General features: G+C 50.6%; 1 protein-coding gene across 2 annotated transcripts in view; it reads right to left on the bottom strand.

The window, feature by feature from the left end:
- The window catches only part of KCNIP3 (potassium voltage-gated channel interacting protein 3), an 86,309-nt gene that overhangs the window by 42,643 nt on the left and 23,735 nt on the right, over positions 1-19,931 (bottom strand). The gene's annotated exons all lie outside the window — the stretch shown is intronic.

Genomic DNA, 19,931 nt, shown 5'->3' with positions numbered 1-19,931 from the left:
TAAACATTAAAAAAAAATTTTTAAAAATAAACATTTAAAAATTTTTAATTTTTTTTTACATTTATTTATTTTTGAGAGACAGAGCACAAGTGGGGGAGGGGCAGAGAGAGAAGGAGACAGAATCCGAAGCAGGCTCCAGGCTCTGAGCTGTCAGCACAGAGCCCGACACGGGGCTCAAACCCACAAACCATGAGATCATGACCTGAGCTGAAGTCGGACACTCAACCGACTGAGACACCCAGGTGCCCCTGCAAAAATTTTTTAAATAAAACTCATTAGAAGGGCGCCTGGGTGGCTCAGTCGGTTGAGCGGCCGACTTCAGCTCAGGTCATGATCTCGTGGTCCGTGAGTTCGAGCCCCGCATTGGGCTCTGTGCTGACAGCTTGGAGCCTGGAGCCTGTTTCAGATTCTGTGTCTCCCTCTCTCTCTGACCCTCCCCTGTTCATGCTCTGTCTCTCTCTGTCTCAAAAATAAACGTTAAAACGTTAAAAAAAAAATTAAAAAAAAATAAAACTCATTAGAAGGACTCAACAGCAGACTTGAGCTAGCAGAAGAAAGTGTCAGTAAACTTGAAGATAGATGAATAGAAATTATCCAATATGAAGAAAAGAGAGAAAAAACATTGGAGAAAATTGAAATGAGTCTCAGATACATTTAGGCCAATATTAAACATACCAATATATATGTGATGAAATTCCCAGAAGAATAGAAGAGAGAGAGAGAAGCAAAAAAAAAAAAAAAAAAAAAAAAAAAAAAAAAAAAAAGAAAGACAAAGAAAAAGAAAAAAAATTTTGAAAAAATAATAGCCAAAAATTCCCAAATTTGATGAAAAGCATGAATATCCAGATCCAAAAAGCTGAAAGAACTCCAAATATGATAAGCATGAAGATATCCCCACCTATCCACATCACAATCAAACAGTTGAAATAAAAAGACAAAGAGAAAATCTTGAAAGCAGCAAGAGAAAAATGACACAACACATACAGGGAACCATATGATTAATAGCTGTCTTCTCATCAGAAATAATGGAAATAGCTGGAAAGCAGTAGAATAACATACTCAAGGTGCTGAAAGGAAAAAAAAAAACCTATCAGCCCAAAACTCTCTTTTTTAACTTATTTTTCTTTTTCTTATCTTTTCTTTTTTTATGTTCATTATCTTTGAGAGAATGACAGAGTACAAGCAGGGGAGGGGCAGAGAGAGAGAGGGAGACAGAATCTGAAGCAGGCTCCAAGCTCTGAGCTGTCAGCACAGTGCCTGACTCAAGGCTTGAACTTGTGAACTGCGAGATCATGAGCTGAGCCGAAGTCGGGCTCTTAACTGACAGCCACCCAGGAACCCCAGCCAAAAATTCTTTGTTTAGCTGAAACCATCCTTCGAAAATGAAGACAAAATAGAGACATTCCCAGATAAACAAGGAGAATTCATTGCTAGCAGACTTGCCTTACAAGAAATACTAAAGGAAGTCCTTCAGGCTGAAATGAAGTAATTCAAATCCATAGAAAAAAAAAAAACATGGCAGCAATTTAAATTATTTGGATAAATTTAAAAGACTGAATACAGTTTTTTTCTTATTTCAGCCCTTAATTTCTTTGAAAGATATGTTTGCATAAACCAATAATTATAGCACTGTATGCTTTGGCTTATAACATATATGAATGTAATATATGTGATGATAATAGCATATAGGAGAAGAGAAAAAAGACAATATGGTGGAGGAAAGTTTTTATATTTTACTGGAATTAAGTTAATATTACTCTGAAGTAAATTGTTATGAATTAAAGTGTACATTGTAACCCCTAAAGGATCCACTAGGCAAGTAGGTCCAAATAATGCAGTGTTAAAAATCAACAGAGGAATTAAAATGGTACCTAAAAATATATATATTTAACACAACAGATATCAGTAAAGGAGGAGCAGAGAACAAAAAAGAGACACATAGAAAACAAGTAGCAAAATGGCACATGGAAATCCAACCACATCAATAATTACAGTAAATGTGAATGGATTATAAGTGAATATCAAAGGGAAAAAAAACAGAAAAGAAGATAAGGAAAATGTGTAAATGAGCCCAACAAAGGTGTAATTGGAGCCCCAGAAGAAGCAAAGAGAGAGCAAGGGACAGAATCAGAATTTGAAGAAGCAATGGCAGAAAAATTTCCAAAACAGATGAAAGATATCAAGCCACATTTTCAACAAGCTCAACAAAACCAAGGTGGGGATAAATACAAAGAAAGCCACAGCTAGGCATATCATGGTCAAACTGCTGAAAACTAATGGTAAAGAGAAAATCTCAAAGGCATCCAGAGGAAAGAGACATTCAGGGACATAATACAAATGATGGTAGACTTTGTGACAAAAGCCATAGAAGCCAGAACACAATGGAATAACATTTTTTCAAAGTGCTCAAAGAGAAATCACTGGCCAACCTATAATTCTATACCCAGCAAAAATGTCTTTCAAAAAAGAAGGGCAAATTGAGGCATTCTGAATTAAACAGAAACTGAGAAAATTTATCATCAGTAGATACATTCCACAAGAAGTACTAAAGAGATGAAGTGTCCGAGGTCAGAATCAACTTCTGGGAATAAGTTTTTGCCCCTTACAGGCATCATGGGATCTCGCCGCATCTTGAAAATCCTAGAATCAGGACCAGTGATCTCTGGAAGGAAAGGAACTTCATGTGCCTTAATTGAGCAGTTTAGCCTCCCATGGTTCTCATGGTCTGGAAAGATTTGGAAGGCATGAGAAAAGTGAGCTACTTGATATGTGGACAATTCTCCAATTCTTACTGTGGTAGTGGGCCCCTCATTGCCTACTTATGGAAAACTCTCTTTTGCTTGCCCAGTGACCTTGTTTGTTTACACCTTGGTCAGGAAGAGAGGATATCTCTGCATGCCTCCATCTGCACCCAAGGCATATCCAAATCCCCATCTAATTTGGATATTAACTCCAAGGGTTTATAAGAGTCTAGGAATAGCGAACAGGTAATGGAAAGAGGGACACTTGAGGCCACCTTGTCTTCAGAGCCCCTTATCTCACTTCTTAGGTCCCTTTGATAGAAGATTCCTATTCCCTCTCTCATTGGGAGGACTTCTAATCTCTTCCTATGTCTTTTCTTACCCTTATACAGGTCCAGTCCAGAGGAACCAACCAGCCCCAGAATGACAGGACTGAATGAGGCCAACTATAGTTCTTCTCAGCAACTTCCCTGCAGACACTTACAGTTTGTACAATGTCCACCATGTGAGTCTGTGAGTTTCTTTGGGTAAATTTATTTTTCTTGGCTGAACTTGGCTTTCCCACCTCTCTGTGTTGGCAAGAGGACCGGGTAACAGGAAGTCAGGAGATCAAAGGCTCTGTGCCCTAAGCTATGTTGCTTCTCACCTCCTTGGGCCTTGGTTTCCTTATGTCCATAGTGGGGGAAACACTCCTTAACCCTTGGCCCACCCCCTTGTATTGTTGTGATAATCAGGTGTACCCATGTAAGTGAGAGTGTTGTATATGCTAAGGGGCTCCATGCACATGTTAACTAGTATATCATGCTGAATCTAGGCTGGGGCCCTGTGCACAAAATATACACAGGAAGCATTGTTGGCCAACTCAGAGTCTGCTTGTTCTCCCTGGCATTCACCCCAGTCACACAGGGTCATCAATCCTCATGTTTTATGACACTGATGCTAAGTGCTCTGAAGTCACATCCTTGCTGCTGATCTGTAAAGAAGTTTGAACATAAGCATTTCTTTGTTTGAACTCAAGCCCAGGGCCCAAGGGTGTCTTGGGGAATTTCCATTCAGGACACTTTGGTGTTGGTGTCTCAGCTCTTGTGGTGGCCTCTGGCAGCTCAGGGAGGTATGCTTATTACAGATGCCCTGCGTCAGCTAGATGTGGACGAATGGCCTGGGAATTAAAACCTTGGGGTCTGAGATGGGAAGCAGCAGGGGAGAAGCCAAAGCCCTGGGCTTGGGGTTGGAAATCCTAGATCTGAGACCCGCCCTTGCCTCCATCCCTCTCTCTGAGCTCAGTAAAGCAAGGGAATTGAGAGCTAATAATAGTAGCAACTTCTTGAGTGTTTACTATGCAGGTGCTCTCCTAGGCGCTCACATGCATAATATTGTTTAATCCTCGCACCTCTTTACTATCCCCATTCATGACTACAAACCAAGAAGCAAGGGATTCTAACCTGAGCACGTGTCCCATGACGGCCCTTGGCAACACTCAAACATTTCCTCTTCTCGGAGGACTTGCGAGGCCATCATGGAAGAGGGGTCAGGGGCCAGAGGTTAGCTAGACCCAGGGGAGGAAAAGTGGTTTTTGAACCTTCCTTCAATCCAAAGAGAGACGTAGGATTTCAGAGTTAGAAGGAAGCTGAGCCTCATTCATGCATTTACTCATTCAACATATATTTTACTGAGTGTCTGCTCTATGCCTGGAAGATACAGCATTAAACGTAGCACACACGGCAACTGGCCTCAAGGAGTGTATGTTCTAGAGGGGGAGACAGACCTTGAGGCGGCTATGATGGGGCAGGCCAACGTTGGTGGTGGAAGACATACTGCAAAGCGCACCATCCCAAACCCAAAGCCCAGAACTGGTTTCCCAGAGAGAGCTTGAACATTTCCAAGACCAGGTCTGAAGGCAAAGAGGATGTGAAGGGGATTTGACTAAGTAGCTCCAGGATAGGAGAGTGGGACCTGGAGTGAGCAAGTGGGGACTGGGTGGGGACAGAAGGTGAGCCGGTATAATGGACTCTGGAGAGAGCTGAGCCTTGGCAGGGCCAGACAGGGGCCAGAAGGTCAAGGTAAGGGTTTGTTCATTCATTCATTCATTCATTCATTCATTCATTCAAGGCTTTATTCCGAGGACAATGAAGCATTTGTCCTCTCTCCTCTCCTTACCTCTCCCCTCCTGCCCTGCCCTTTTCCTTGTAATGACCTCTTTAGCTGCTACATGACCAGATTAGGACTGTAGTGATTTCCTCCCAGCTCCCATTTCACAGAGGAGACAAGTGAGGCCCAGCTGGGGGCTGTGAAGGCACACAGTGGCATAGTGGGGACAAGCTCCCAGGCCTCTCAACTCCTTGGCCAAGGCTCTTTCCTCAACCCTCATCCCCCCCAGACTTGAACATATAAAAGACACTGGGCAGCACCCTGAGGGGTGGGAGGTGCACGGAACACCCCCACACAGGACACACAGACTCTGGCTGTCCTGTGCTATACCCAAGGACCAAGGCTCGAGGACAGCCACACACAGCCTTGGAGTGAGAACCCTGGTCGCCGCTCAACACAAACATTTTTACCAAAAGAGCAGACTCTGGGTTCCAAATTTCCAAATCATATATGAGAAGTTGAGTCTATAGAGCTGCCCATCACAGCCTGAAGCACAAGTAGACAGAGGATTTAGTGACGGGACTCACACGAAACCAGGTATTTCAGATTCATATGACCACACATGCAGTGTCACATCCAATGTTTTCTTTGGCCCCTGAAACCTGGAATACAGCCAGGGATGGAATTATGATTCCCATTGAACGGATGAGAAAATCAAGGTCTGGAGAGGCAAAAAGTGTTCCCAACTGTCACAAAAACAAAATTTGTTCAACCTCATCTGACTGGTACTTCTCAAACGTATCTGACCACAGAATCGCTTGTCACATGACACGCACTACTATCCCACGGGCCATCCTTGGAGAGACACTGTTCCACCACATAAGCTTTGAGGGAGTAGCCAGTGTGCCTCAGTTAGCATGGCCCCTAGCTCTGGGGTCAGGCTGAACCAGGAGCAGATCCTCCTCGTAGATGCAGGGCCCTGGAGAAGCCCCACTTCGTTCTCCCCAGGCTTCTTCACTGCATTGCTGGGAAGATTAAACAAAATGACTCTCACAATGGTTTCTATCAATGAGTATTTCCTCCTCTCTGTTCTCTCAACGCCTGCTTACTCTTTTTAGTTGCAAGTCTGTAACTGCCCCATGACCCTATTCTTTTTCATAGTTTCATCTCTTTCTCTTTCATTATATATGACTTGATAGAAATTCTAGGCTACCGAGTCAAGCTCGTTAATTTGCTTTATTCAGGTAACCATTCTGCTATTCAACCCATCTACGACATGTTCTCTGTTTCAGCAATTATAGTTTCTCTTCCAAGACCGTTGATTCTTTTGTGTGCATATGATGTCCTCTTGGATCTCTGAGAATATTTATTATACTTTTCCTGTTCTACACTTTTTCTTTTGTTTGTCTTAGTGACTCTATGGATTCGGGTGTTCCTTCTTCATTTCACTGCGCTTTATGCTTCTCTTTGATGTTGGTTTTCCTCAAAAGTTGGGTGGCTCTCAGGCACGGATCCATGTTTGTGTGTAAAGGGCATGTAGACCTACCCCTGCAGGGAGGGTATGGCAGAATAGGATGGCTGACATGTAGGGTGTACCTGTGGTTCGTCTTCTGGGACTAGGCTCCCCGTGCTTTGGCATCAACCAGTCAACCCAGGGACTGCTTGGCCTCTTAGGTCCACATACCCAAACTTAGTTCTGGAATGTCTTGGGGACCTTTGTGCAAAGACAGAGGGTGGGGGTGGCCCTCCCCCAGGTGCTCCTAGTCCCCTACCCCTTCTGCTATCTGTTGCCACTCACCCAAGTCTGAAAGCTGTGGCACTTCCTATGCCCCTTTGAGCTGTGGGTTCCCCAGATTCCTCCTTCAGGGTGATCCCACCTGCCTTCTGCCTTTTGGGGATTCCTCGCAATTTCTGGCTCTCTGAAGGCACCCCTTCCTCATTCTTTTCTGGTTATGTTTTCTGTCCTTCCTGGGAGAACTGGAAGCAGACGTGCACTGTGATCACTTGGCCCAATCTCTCTTACCTAACGTAAATAAAGCACCAGCCGTGGCTCAATCGTTGTAACTCCTTCCTATGCGATAAGTAAGTATGAGGCTAACACTCGCTAAGCCCTGGTGGGTGCCCTGCCCTGAGCAGAGATGCCCACTGGATCCTGCCCCACAGTTGTGCGTAGTCTGGTTTATCCTCTGGCAGGGATGCTACGGGGACCTTGTAGAGGCATACAAGGCATACCCAGAATGCAATGGGAAGGGAGAGGCCCTGAACCACAAACCCAAAACCAACCACCTTGGCTGCTGCATACATTCATTGTTTCCCTGAGATTCTTAGTGGAGGAAATCAACAAACAGGGAAACTAACAGTCAAATCTCTGTGGAGAGTCCAAGTGAACCAATATAGGCCTTGTATGTAGATATTTAAATGATGATTTAAATATATTTAAATGATGGACTCAGTAGTATCAGCTCCCCAACAGTATCTCAATCAGTACTGACCCCAATTGGTACTGCATCTGGTCCTGGCCTCAGTAATCACTTTGTCACATGCTCCTCATGGGCCTGGCTTGGGGTAGCCTTTCCAGGGCTTAGGAGAATCAGCGTGTTTCCCTTATGTTCCAAACCTCCCCAGGTTCCCCTGTTGCTGCCTCCTCCCTCCATCTGACTGTTGAGATTAAATTTCTCTTGATCGAACTGGCTCAGGCAAAGGGATTTATCTGCCCTTAAACTAAACCACAGGAAGAGAAGGGGACAAAAATGACCAGAAAATGTGTTCTCAGACCGTTCTCCACCTCTCACACCCAAATGGCTACATGGCTTGGTACTTGGCTACTAGAAGCCGCCAGGCCTCTGTGTCCCTGCATCTCCGCTCCAGACACAAGGCCACTCACTGTCAAAGGATCTGGAAAGGGATCTCATTGGCCTGGATGGGCCAGGTGCCTGCCCCGGCCAGCGGGTACTCCTGCCGTGGTTGGTCCAGCAGTGTCAAAGGGACCACGTCTAGACTGAGAAGCATGGACAAGCTGAGAGCCCTTATCCCAACCAATAGTTAGAACAGGACGGAGGTTGCTTTCCGGAACACGGAGAAGTGCTTTTCTTGATAGAATAGACGATAGAAACCTTCTGCAGACATCAAGGCCAAGCTCAGGGGATGGGCACAGGAGCCAGAGACCTTTCCATGTGTGTGTGTTTGTGCCTAGCTCGGCCCTGGACCACTTTTGTCCGGTCTTTTGGCTTTAAAGCCTGTGTATGTGCCAAGGACTCCCAACTTTCTCTCTCCAGTCCTCAAGTATCTCATATCCCAACTGCCAGCTGTCTCCTCAACACTTCCACTAGTCCTTAGCCGTCTCAAACTTAACGTGCTACCGCTGAGCTCCCCACCCCACCCCCACCCCCCAACACAAGACACGCTCCTCCGTTTCCCACCACAGCGAACAATCATTCAGATCTCCAGATGCTCAGGACAAAACCTTTGACCTTGTCGTTATCTTTGACCTCCTCTCTTTCTCTTACACCCTGCTACCACCCGTCTGTCAGCAAAGCCTTTCAGCTCCACCTTCAAATGCCTCCGGGACCAGCCTGCTTCTCACCACCTCTGGCACCTGCACCCAGCCCAGCCTGTGTGCCTGATGACCACGAGGACCCCACCGCCCTCCCGGCGCCGGTGGCTTATTCTGCTCCCTTAGCAGCAGCAACAGCAGCGGCAGCAACAGTGGGAAGGGTGGGCTCCAAACAGGAGGCACCGTGACCCCTCACTGCTCTGCTCAAATCCCCGGGCCCCATCTCACTCCCACCAACAACTGAAGCCCCCCACCCCTACCCTGTGACCTCTCTGAGCATCTCCCGGTTCCCAGACACAACAGCTCACCCCTGCCTCTGGGCTTTGGCCTGTGCTGTCCCTCTGCCCGACAAGCTTCCCTGTAGGCTCTTCTCTCCCTACCTCACGTCTCTGTTCAAATGTCACACATTCCCTCCAAGCCCTTCCCTGGGCCCTCTACCCCTCTTCCCTGCTCTGCGTAATTTCTGGAGCCCTGTCACTTTCAAATATAACATTTATATACCAATCTCATGTTATGGCCTATAAACTAAAGGGATTTTGGTCTTAGATCCCTGTTACGTCCCCGGGACCCAGAACAGCGCCCGGCAGACAAGCTTGATGGCTTGTTGAGTGAATGGACAGCTGGATGGTCTCAGCCTCGCCTGGAGCTGGAGGGCAGAGGAGTCCTGGATGTTTACGCGGGACCCACATCTCCCGCTCCCCCTCCCCCCCCCCGGGACCTCACAGGGACTGGGAGCCACAGCCTTGGTGCTCTGGCCCAGAGGCCCTCTGCCATGGCAGCCGCTGGGCCAGGTAGGGCCACCACAGACTGGTTCCTTCCTTGCTGCACCTGCCATAGTGTCTGCCTCACTGGGCCTGCCCTCCTGGCCATGAGGATTTAACTGGGCAGATGTTGTGCTTCAGGGAGGGTCAGGCGACTCTTCCCTAGGCCCCCCGTGCACCCTGACTGGGCCCGGACGGAGAAGGGAAGTAGAGCCCAGAGTGGTTCTATTAGCAGGCCCCATCATCCTGCCAGGAGGGCGGGCCTTGGACACCATCCATTCCCCCCAGACTCTCCTCCCACTCCCCCCTCCCCCCACCATATGGAGATGGTCCCCAGGAGAGGCCAGGAAGCACTGCCAGCCAGGAAGCCCAGCACAGGAGACCTGGCACCCAGGAGACACTGTAAATAGCGGTCAGGCTCCACCCCCCACCCCCAGCCCAGGGCAGGAGCAGTTTCTGGCCTCCAGTGTGTACAGAGACCCACTCAGGATTGGCCTTCCCCGTCACCTCAAGCTGCCCCCAGGCCCTCACCCCTGCCCTCCCCATTCCTCAGCACTGCAGGGCTCCCCGGGGAGCAGCAGCCACACCTTCTTGCTCCTGCTTCCTCCCCACTCAGCCCTGCGACTCAATTACTCCAAGGCTCTCTTCCTCACCGCTGCTGCCAACAGCCGGAGGTGGGGCATACGGGCACCCACCAGGCCCGAGCCCCTCCCGGAGGCGGTCACAGGCAGGGCCTGGAGGCCTGGGAAAAGGGTGGGCCCCTGCCACCCCCGGCCCCCCCAGCAGGGAGGACAGGGAGGTGGACCAGCACAGGGACAAAGGCCCTGAGTTGGCATTTTCGGGTTTGCGTTTGGAGACAATTAGGAGCTGAATTATTAACGATGTGTGAGAGAAGAGGCTGTTTTTAAGAAAGCATGAGTAAGCAGGGCTCTCTCACAGCAGCACACGGGATCGAAGGCAATCAATTGCCATAATGGCTGTAAATATTTACTCGGCTTAACTGTGAACGTGTGCGCCAGCCACGCACTTAACACAGGGGTCCATGCCCAACAGACCCCAGGCAGGCCAACCAGAGGGGTGCAGCTTCCGTCTCCTCCCCGTGTCCCCTGCGGCAGAGGCTCCCTAAGGGCCGGGGCTTTGGAGTCAGGTACAGCCGGGCTCTCCTAGCTGGGCCCCCCTGGGCAGGCTGCTCAGCTTCCTTGAACCACAGGACTCATCTGTAAAATGGGCTGCCGGAGCCCGCTTCAGTGCATGTGAGAACTGGCAGCATGACCCCCAGGGTGGGGGACGCTCAGCCTGCTGGCACAGGCCCAGTGGGTCAGGGGGGACATCCGCATGGGAGCAGATGCCAGGGGCCCTGGCCTTACCTCGGACTCGTACTTAGTTAAAATACAGGACCAGGGGCGCCTGGGTGGCGCAGTCGGTTGAGCGTCCGACTTCAGCCAGGTCACGATCTCGCGGTCCGTGAGTTCGAGCCCCGCGTCAGGCTCTGGGCTGATGGCTCAGAGCCTGGAGCCTGTTTCCGATTCTGTGTCTCCCTCTCTCTGTGCCCCTTCCCCGTTCATGCTCTGTCTCTCTCTGTCCCAAAAATAAATAAACGTTGAAAAAAAAATTTTAAAATACAGGACCAGCTTAAGTCTCAGAAGTGGGGTGCTCCCAGTTGTAGCCCTATAAGTAGGGCATGACTGGTGGGGGACCACACGAAGGCTCAGCCTCGAGTGGGGAGCCAGCGCATTTACTATGTACTCATCGTGTGCTGGGCACTCCTGAACTGAGTCTGTGTCTTACTTGCTCCTTGCCGCGGGCCCAGGGAGGAAGGTTACACATCGCTCTTCGCTTTACAGGTGAGGAAACTGAAGTTCAGAGAAGTGAAGTGACTTGGCCGAGGTCACACAGCTGCTAAGTAGCAAAGCTGGGACCACACTCCTACCCTTTCTAGAAACCTCTAGGCTATGCTGGGACCCCCTCTCTGCCCTCTCCTCCTCCGCTGTGGCACTCCCACCACCAAGCGGTGACCCGGCCCCCAGCCAACAGCCTTCCTGCCTGAGGACATATCTCAATACTGGCAAAGGCCACTCCTCTGCCAGGGCATGCCCTTCCCGGAAGCCCCTCCACCCTGAGAGCTTGGCTCTGAGGGGGCCTGCAGGGGCCAGGCTGTCCCAGGGATCAGGGGTCCTTCTGATGGTGGACTGAGGATGTTGCTTCCAGAACAGCGCCTGGTGTCTTGCCCCAACACACAGGCAGTCTCAAAGCCCACCTCGTTCACAGAGGACGTGCGGATGGGGAGTGTGCACGCTCACGACACGCATCCGCGTGCAGCTTAAACAGCACGTTGAGCACAGACCCAACTCAACCACTTCCCGTGTGAGTTCAGTGCTTGGAAATGGCTCAGTCGCCCATCGAGTACTCTGCTGCCCAACTCGAGGTGCTGGGACAGAGCCCTTAGCCTCTCTCGCTGGGCCCCTCACACTTGTCAAGCTGAGACACTGGAGCTCAGACAGCTGTGGGGAGTAGAGAAAAGAGCACCGACCTGGGAGTTCCCAGACCTTTATGACCTTGGACAGCTCACACTTCCTTTCCAGACCTCAGTTTCCCCATTTGTGCCTTGAGAACTCAGCGGGTCTAAGAGGAATGCCACAGGGGCTGGGGGAGGGGTGGGGTCTGCCATTATATTTGATTCATTTTCCCAGGCCCAGGGAAGATTGGGGGGGGGGGCGGGATTTTGAGATCTCCAATGGCGGGGGACCGCAAGGATAAACCACACCTAGACCCTTGTCTCTACTCCCATCCCTCCGGAAGGAGCCGGGCTCCCGGAGCTCCAGGTTTACCCAGCACAGGCTGGCACCAGGTCCCCAAACACTGCCAGCTCAAGCCTAGCCCTAAAGCCCAACCATGGCAGGTGTGTTTGGGGGGGGGCTTAGCGAGGACCCTGAAAGGTAGGGGACGGCAGAAAGGAAGGTCACCCAGCAACCGTTCCCTCCCAGCCTGTGCCAGGCTTGGCACTTCGTGGATGTGTGTTGAACGGATGGACGGACCGACGCACAGATGGACAGCTTTTCCCTCTCTAAGCCTCGGGTGCTCCTGGAAGGTGGGGTTGACGGCGACGCCCACCTAGCAGGATCAGCCTGATCGCTGCGGGGGCCCAGACAGCATGCTCTGCCGCCTGCAGTTCCCTCCTCACCTCCCCCAGACCGGTGCTCTGGCCACAGCCCCTGCGGAGGAGCCTTGCAAACAAAGACAATGACCCCTGGCTCCAGGCACATACATTTCCTACGTGTCACCTCAGAGCCTTCGGAGTGGGATCCCTAAATGCAAGGGGGATGATGGGAGCCTGGGGTGGCAGTCAACGGTGGGCGAATCGATCCCTAGAACTGAACTCGATGGGCAGCCTCCTGTGGTCCTGCTCTACACATGTGGGAAAGCTCAAGGCTTAGCAGTCAGGCCGGAATCCCCCAAGCAGAGAGCGGTCTGCCCAACACCATTTGGTCCAGCACCTGGTATGTGCCGGCACTGTGGTGATATGACAGGCAGGTCCTCTGGGGAGGTGACGTGTGAACGGAGGCCCGAAAGGGGGGAAAGCCCACCCGAGCGGACGCTCTGGGCAGAGAGGACAGCATGTGCTAACATCCTGCCAAGGCAGAGCGGGGCCCTGAACGTATTTAAGGTTCGAGGGAAACCGCTGAAGGGTTTTGGCAGGAGGACGGCTTGTTTGTTTTGCAAAGCTGCTTCTGGCCGCTTGCTGGCTGGAGCCTGCACTCTGGGGGCCACCTCTGGGGAGATACCTCAGCCGGGAGGCAGGAATGAGAGAAGGAAGCAGGGATGGGCGGTAAGAGGACTACCCTCTGGTGCTCTCCGCCAGGGTTACTGGCTGAGGAGGCGGGGGAGTCTGTGCTCCCAGCGAATGCACACTCCAGCCCAAGGCCCCGGGCCCTCTCCATCTGCCTGACCTGCCCCCTACCCAGGCTCCTCGCTCCCCACTTGGGGCAGCCCTTCTGTTTAGGGGGCAGGGGATGATGGTGGCCTTGGCCGCATGAGCCTCCCACCTGGGTAGGGACCCTGCGCATGCAATCGCCCTACCCAGGCTCCGGGCTGCTCACAGCTCACAGGTTTCTGCCAACCCTTCCACTCACTGCTCTCTGTTTTCTTCTAGAAGACTTAGAGGCGGTACGAGGCTTTCTCCTGCTGGACTATGCAGGTCAATACTACTGAACAGTTGCTTCCTTGGTTGCTCCTTTCTTCCTCCCGCTCACTCCCTCACTCATTCACTCATTTTCTGCTCCGGGTTGCCCTCTCTTCTGAGGCCTGTGCCGTCTCTGCCACTCCCGACTCCGGTATCAGGATTCTGGTCACCGCTCAGGCTCAGTCTTCAGCTTGTCGTTCTAAGGGAGGGACAGCTCTCGGCCGCCAGAGTGGGAGGGCCCAGGCCTGTGGGGAGAACGTCCTCCCTAGGTCCCAGCCAGGACACCTGCCTTCCCCACCTTGCCCCTGGCCTCTGCCTACCATTCCCACCACTGGAGCCCCCTTTTCAGCGTCCAGCCCAGCCTCAGTCAGGCTTTTATAGACCCTCCCATATCTGCCCCCCAAATGTGGAAGGGGACATACAAGTATCATCTTTTATTTTGCAATGCAAGGGCATTAAAAAAAAATTGTGACTACTCTGTCTCTCGGGCATTATTCCAGGAAAAAAAAAAAATGAAGATGTAAACCATTGAAAGGGAATATAGTTAGTTTACTAAGTTGGTTCACCACTTGCCTCATTTCACGATGGGAACCCGTATCAGCCTACAGGCTGGTGGTCAAGCGCCTAGTCTGTCCATCTTGGGAAGCATTCGTGTTAGATTACTATAGGTAACCTGCCACCCCGCCGTCAGGCACAAGCCCAGGGTGTGGACATGGCCTCTGTCTGAGCCTTCCCTCATCCACATCTGAGCAGGATGATCAAAGAAGGCCTTCCTATGTAACACTTAGGATTCACCCTGCCCTCCTGAGACCTCTGGGGGTGACCCAAGGAGGAACCATTGTCACCTGAAGGCATACTGAGTCCCAGCAACAGGGACAGGTACATCGTGGGCAGCAGAGAGGAGGGAGGCCTGCTGGGGAGAGGGTCCCAGCCTGTCCTGGGCTTAGCTCAGGACATCAGAAGCCAGGATGTGTCCTGGAAATGAGGCGGAGGAACTCCAGATCGCTGTGTCCCTGTGCTCCGAAGATGTGGTGGTAGGAGGGAAGAGCTGGTGCCAGAAGGCAGAGCTGGTGGTTTGAGATTCAAATGGTCCGGGGGGCGCCTGAATGGCTCGGTCGGTTGAGGGCCTGACTCTTGACCTTAGTTCAGGTCTTGATCTCAGGGTTGTGAGTTCCAGCCCTGTATTGGGCTCCACGCTGGGTGTGGAGCCTACTTTGGGAAAAAAAAAAAAAAAAAAAAGGAAAAAAGATTCAAGTGGTCCATTGTGGCAGACGTGTTGGTTCCTGCTGCCCCCTGGTGGGCCTATGGGGAAATACCAGCCAAGAGAGACCCTTTGGCAGAGAGGCAAGGAGGGAAGGAAGGAAGGCAGGAAGGGTGGCCAGGCCAATGGGCACGAGCGTTTCCAGCCTGTGAACATCTGCCCAGGACCCCCAGTTGCTCATCCACCAAGGTTCTGTTTTCCCTGAGCAGCCCCAGGCATAGCACATTTTCTCCCATCCTAGAGCATTTGGAAGCTACTTCTGCTTTCCTCCCCACCACCCCAAATGGCCCCCAATCCCCCTTCACCCAAGAGGACGAGGACCTGGACCCCACAGCATCAGGGACACGACACACGCCACGCTGGGAAAGCGTTCTGCACAGGAAAGTGGCGATGGGGCCCAAGACGCCCGTGTATCTGGGCAGGTAGCTACCAAACAGCTTTCGGGGGGGCTCCCCTTGTTCACCTTTCTACTTAGTGCCCTTTCCACTGACCCTCCCTTTGCATCCCCGACCACCCTTTCCTGCCTATTCTGATCTGACCATTTGGAGGCAGGCAGTGGGGGAGGCCGGGGAGGCAGAGGCCGGGGCCTGAGCAGGTCCATTACACCTGTCTGGAGAATCCTCCCCACTAAAGCATCAAGCTGCTCACTGTTGGCTTTTAATGAACTTGACTTCCTTAGCAAGGCTCTGGGGAGAGGTTTGGGAGTGAGTGGTGGAAGGGCACAGGGTCTCTCAGGACTTGGGGAGGGCATCTAGGCAGAAGCCAGGACAAGGCAGGAGGGGGCAGTGGCTCTAAAGGCAGGCCTTGGACCCCAAAATACACCCCAAGCGGAAGGATCCAGGCCCCCAAAATGCACTTCAAGCCCCCAGGTCTCTGTGTCTGGTTAAAAAGGGGGGGAGGGACCACAGGATTTACAGTTGGTCCTTAACCTTGAAAATTGCCCTCTCCAGCACTCACTGCCCAGATAAGGAAACTGAGGCCCAGAAAAGGGGAAATTCTAGCTCTGAGTCACTGCCCTAGCCCTTTGCATTACAGACTCTGGCAGAACCCTCAAAACCACCCCCTATGCTACCTGTTTAGTGAATGAGGAGACAGGTTCATAGAGACCGAGTAACTTGCCCAAGGTCACACAACCAGTATAAAGCAAGCCAGTACGGGAGTCCACGTGGTTGCAAAATGAAGAAGGTAAAAGCCCACCTCATGAATGCAAAGACTTTCATGTGCATCTCACCACAACCTTCTTAATGACCTTGTGATTTGATTCTTATGACCATTTTACAGGTGAAGAAACCGAGAGGTTAGAAGCAATTTGCTTCATGCAGAACTATGTTAAAGTATTTAAACAAGGAGGCCATTAGACCAGGATGGCTCTGATGCCTTGGTAGCCCATGCAAGTAAACCAAACCATGCCAGAGTCAGTGCCCTTGAATCTGAGAAAACAAAGCTTAAGAACAACCAATCGCAAACAGCCAACTAGGCTTGCCCAAATAAGGTAAGCGCTTAAGCTAGGGTCAATCAAATCATTTCCTCGCCTTGCTTCTGCATATTCTTAAAAAAAAGAAAAAAAAAAAACAAAAAAAACAGCCTTCCCCTGGCTCCCATGGGTGGTGTTCCCAACCCTCTTTGGTTTAGCACTACCCAATTCAAGCAGATGTATACGCAAATAAACTTGAAAAAGAAAATGTTAGCGTGCCTCAGTTTACCTTTTAACAGTTCTGGCGGCAGAAGTGGAATCCGAAGCAGACCCTGATGGTCCCTGGGAGCAACAAGCAACTAGGCGTAGGCACCTGCCCTCCCCACCTTGTCCCCCTACCCCCGACTCTTGGCACTCACTGCGTTCTTGCTGCACCTGAATGAAGGTCATGGGAAGTCCCTCGCAGATAACTGAGCTTCACGGCTTTTGCATTATAAGCTCTCTAATTTTATTTAAGCATTTTTTTAAAAAAGTTTATTTAGGGGCGCCTGGGTGGCGCAGTCGGTTTAGCGTCCGACTTCAGCCAGGTCACGATCTCGCGGTCCGGGAGTTCGAGCCCCGCGTCAGGGTCTGGGCTGATGGCTCAGAGCCTGGAGCCTGTTTCCGATTCTGTGTCTCCCTCTCTCTCTGCCCCTCCCCCGTTCATGCTCTGTCTCTCTTTGTTCCAAAAATAAATAAACGTTGAAAAAAAATTAAAAAAAAAAGTTTATTTATTTATTTTGAGACACAGAGAGAGAGAGAGAGAGAGAGAGAGAGAGAGAGAGGGAGAATCTGCACTGTCAGTGCAGAGCCCAATGTGGGGCTCAAACTCATGAACCACATCATGACCTGAGCCGAAGTGGGACACTTAACGAGCCACCCAGGCGCCCCAAGCATTTATTTACTTTATCAGACTGGGTCCAACTTAAACATGATGAGCTCTCCAACTTAAACCAGACTGGGTCCAACTTAAACTGGACTGAGCCCAGGGGGAGGCCTCACAGAAGTACAATTTTGTTTTAAGGAAAGGAGAGGAGAAAATGGGTTCCTTCAAGTCCAAAAAGTCCTGGACTTCTCCATTTAGGACTCTGCCTAACTGTATGTATGAAAATCATGGGCTCAGACCCCATGTTTGTTTGGGTCTAAGAAGCCAAGCCATGGAGGAATTTCAAAGGCAGGGAATAAAAGGTAGCAAAATATGCCACCCTAAAACATGCCTCTGTGGCCTAGCAATTATCTTAAGCTGATAAAGTCATTTTAGGTAACAGAATTGCTTTGGATTGCTCGTTGACCGAGCAAGGAGGAATCTGTGCCATAGCACGTATCTCCTGCTGCGCCTGGATCAACACCTCTGGGATAGTAGACACTCAAATACAGGAAATGAACAAAAAGGCGCTTGGCTGAAATCGGTTGATGCCTCTTCAGTTACATCCTTTGATTTACGTGATGCCAACCGGCTGGGTTCGTGGGTGCCCTGGTGAAGAAGCATACTTCAATCTCTTGGTTTTATCATCCTCCTGACAGTTATCACCGTACTCTCCCTGGTGCACTGTGTTCTCTCAAGGGTCTTAAATATATGTTCACGGCCATCAGAAGTACATCAGATGGTCTCACTATGCACGGAAAAACACACAAGATCAACAATGAGATGAACAGCCAAAACAGCCTGACGTCATAATCTAGTGAGTTTCACAAGATCAGAACTTAACCCTGAGGATGACTGACCGCAGCAGTCATGTCAAATTGTCTGTCAATTTGTAGGAAAGCATGACCAAAAGGGGAGAACTGTTAAAGAGATTTAACAAGGAGGCTGCTGGACGGAGGTCTATGCAATCAAAGCCAAACTTAAGCCAGAGTCCAGGAAATTAAGAACAACCAATCACAAACAGCCAACTAGGCCTTCCCCAATAAGGCAACCGCTTAAACCACGGCCAATCAAACATTTCCTTGCTTTACTTCGGCACCTTCTTTATAAAACCTCTCCCCTAGTTCCTGTCTGTGGAGCCCTCCTAACCATCTCCTGCTAGGCGCTGCCGTGTCTGAATCGAAGTGTGCTCAAATAAACCCTTGAAATTTTCAATATGCCTCAGTTTACCTTTTACCAGCTATGAGTGCCAGAGATAGTATTGTTTAAAAACTGTGGAGGGGCGACTGGGTGGCCCAGACAGTTGAACGACTGGCTTCAGCTCAGGTCATGATCTCATGATTCGTGGGTTCAAGCCCCACATCGGGCTCACGGCTGTCAGCACAGAGCTTGCTTCGGATCCTCTGTCCCCCTCTCTCTCTGCCCCTCCCTTGCTCACGCGTGTTCCCTCTCAAGAATAAATAAACATTTAAAAACATAAGAAAATGCAGGCCGCCTGGGTGGCTCAGTCGGTTAAGCTTCCAACTTCAGTTCAGGTCATGATCTGACAGTTGGCGGGTTCGAGCCCCACATCGGGCTCTGTGCTCGGGGCCTGGAGCCTTCTTCTGATTCTGTGTCTCCCTCTCTCTCTGCTGCTCCCCCGCTTGTGCTTTGTCTCACTCTCTCTCTTTCTCAAAAATAAATAAACTTTTGGGGCGCCTGGGTGGCGCAGTCGGTTAAGCGTCCGACTTCAGCCAGGTCACGATCTCACGGTCCGTGAGTTCGAGCCCCGCGTCGGGCTCTGGGCTGATGGCTCGGAGCCTGGAGCCTGTTTCCGATTCTGTGTCTCCCTCTCTCTCTCTGCCCCTCCCCCGCTCATGCTCTGTCTCTCTCTGTCCAAAAAATAAATAAACATTGAAAAAAAAAATTTTTTTTAATAAATAAATAAATAAACTTTTAAAAAAGTAAAATAAATAAATAAATAATATAAATAAAATAAATAAATAAAAACTGTGGAGATAAAGCACAGAGAGCATCGCATGGCCTCTCAGGCCTGCGAGGGCATTATGCAACGTCTGCCCAGAGCATCTGACTCTCCAGGGGAGCAGAAGTCAGAGGTACAATTGATGAGGTCCCAGGCATTTTACAAGCCTATAAATCTGATAAGATGCGACGATTTCCTCTTCTCTCTGGCAGAGGAGATAACCCTGCCGGTGGCTGTCTCACTGCCCTGGATCTTTCTTAGTTTCAGTCTGAGAGGTCATATCCCAGTGTTCCTTTTATTTCCACCCTCTCTAAAACTCCCTGTGTTTCTCTTTTGAATCAGCTTTGTCATTCTGGCTTCCTCATTAAGTACTTCAATAGAACCTTGATATACGTTCACTGTCTATTTGTGGAAGAATGATATTTTTAACACAGAGAGAATGATGCTTTGGCAATACAAGCCAGCTGTACCCAGCTCTGTCTGTAACCTCGAGTCTTTGCTGTCCCAGTCTGAAGCCCAAGCCCTCTTTCCTGGCTCCTGGCCGTCCCCCTGCCTCTGCCTCTGCCCCATGCCTTGTCCCTGGGAGCCCCGCCTGGGCACCTGCTGCAGCGCGGGGCGGGTGGCTCAGAAGACAGGGCTCTCCCCCGTCTTCACGCGGACTCCACGTCTCATATGCAGCTGTTAAACTCGACTTTTCTTGTTGAGTTGGGGCAGAGGCGCCAAGAGCCAAGACCAGCTAGACAGGTCACACTGAGGGATTAAGAAACCGGCTCTGTGAATCACCCTTTCTCCCCCCACCAGGGGGCAGAGAAGGAAAAGGTTGGTGAGGCAGAGAAAGGAACATCTTTGGAAGGGTGGTTGGTGTGCCGTTTTTCCTCCTCCCACACCCAGGGGGCTTTAGTCCTCTGTCCAGTTGAGAGGCTTCTGAGAAACCCGTTTGGGTCTGGGCATGGGTCCCTGGGGCCATGTGGGTCTGAGCCACCCCTGGAGGAGGTCAGGTGATGGCTGTGGCTAGGACGGCCAGAGGCAGCCAAGTGAGGAGAGGGAACCGGACACCCACCCGGTA

This window comes from Felis catus, chromosome A3 (assembly GCF_018350175.1).
Source record: "Felis catus isolate Fca126 chromosome A3, F.catus_Fca126_mat1.0, whole genome shotgun sequence".
Classification (NCBI taxonomy): Eukaryota; Metazoa; Chordata; class Mammalia; order Carnivora; family Felidae; genus Felis; species Felis catus.
The sequence above is the reverse complement of the archived record's forward strand: the minus strand, read 5'-3'. Positions and strand labels throughout refer to the sequence as shown.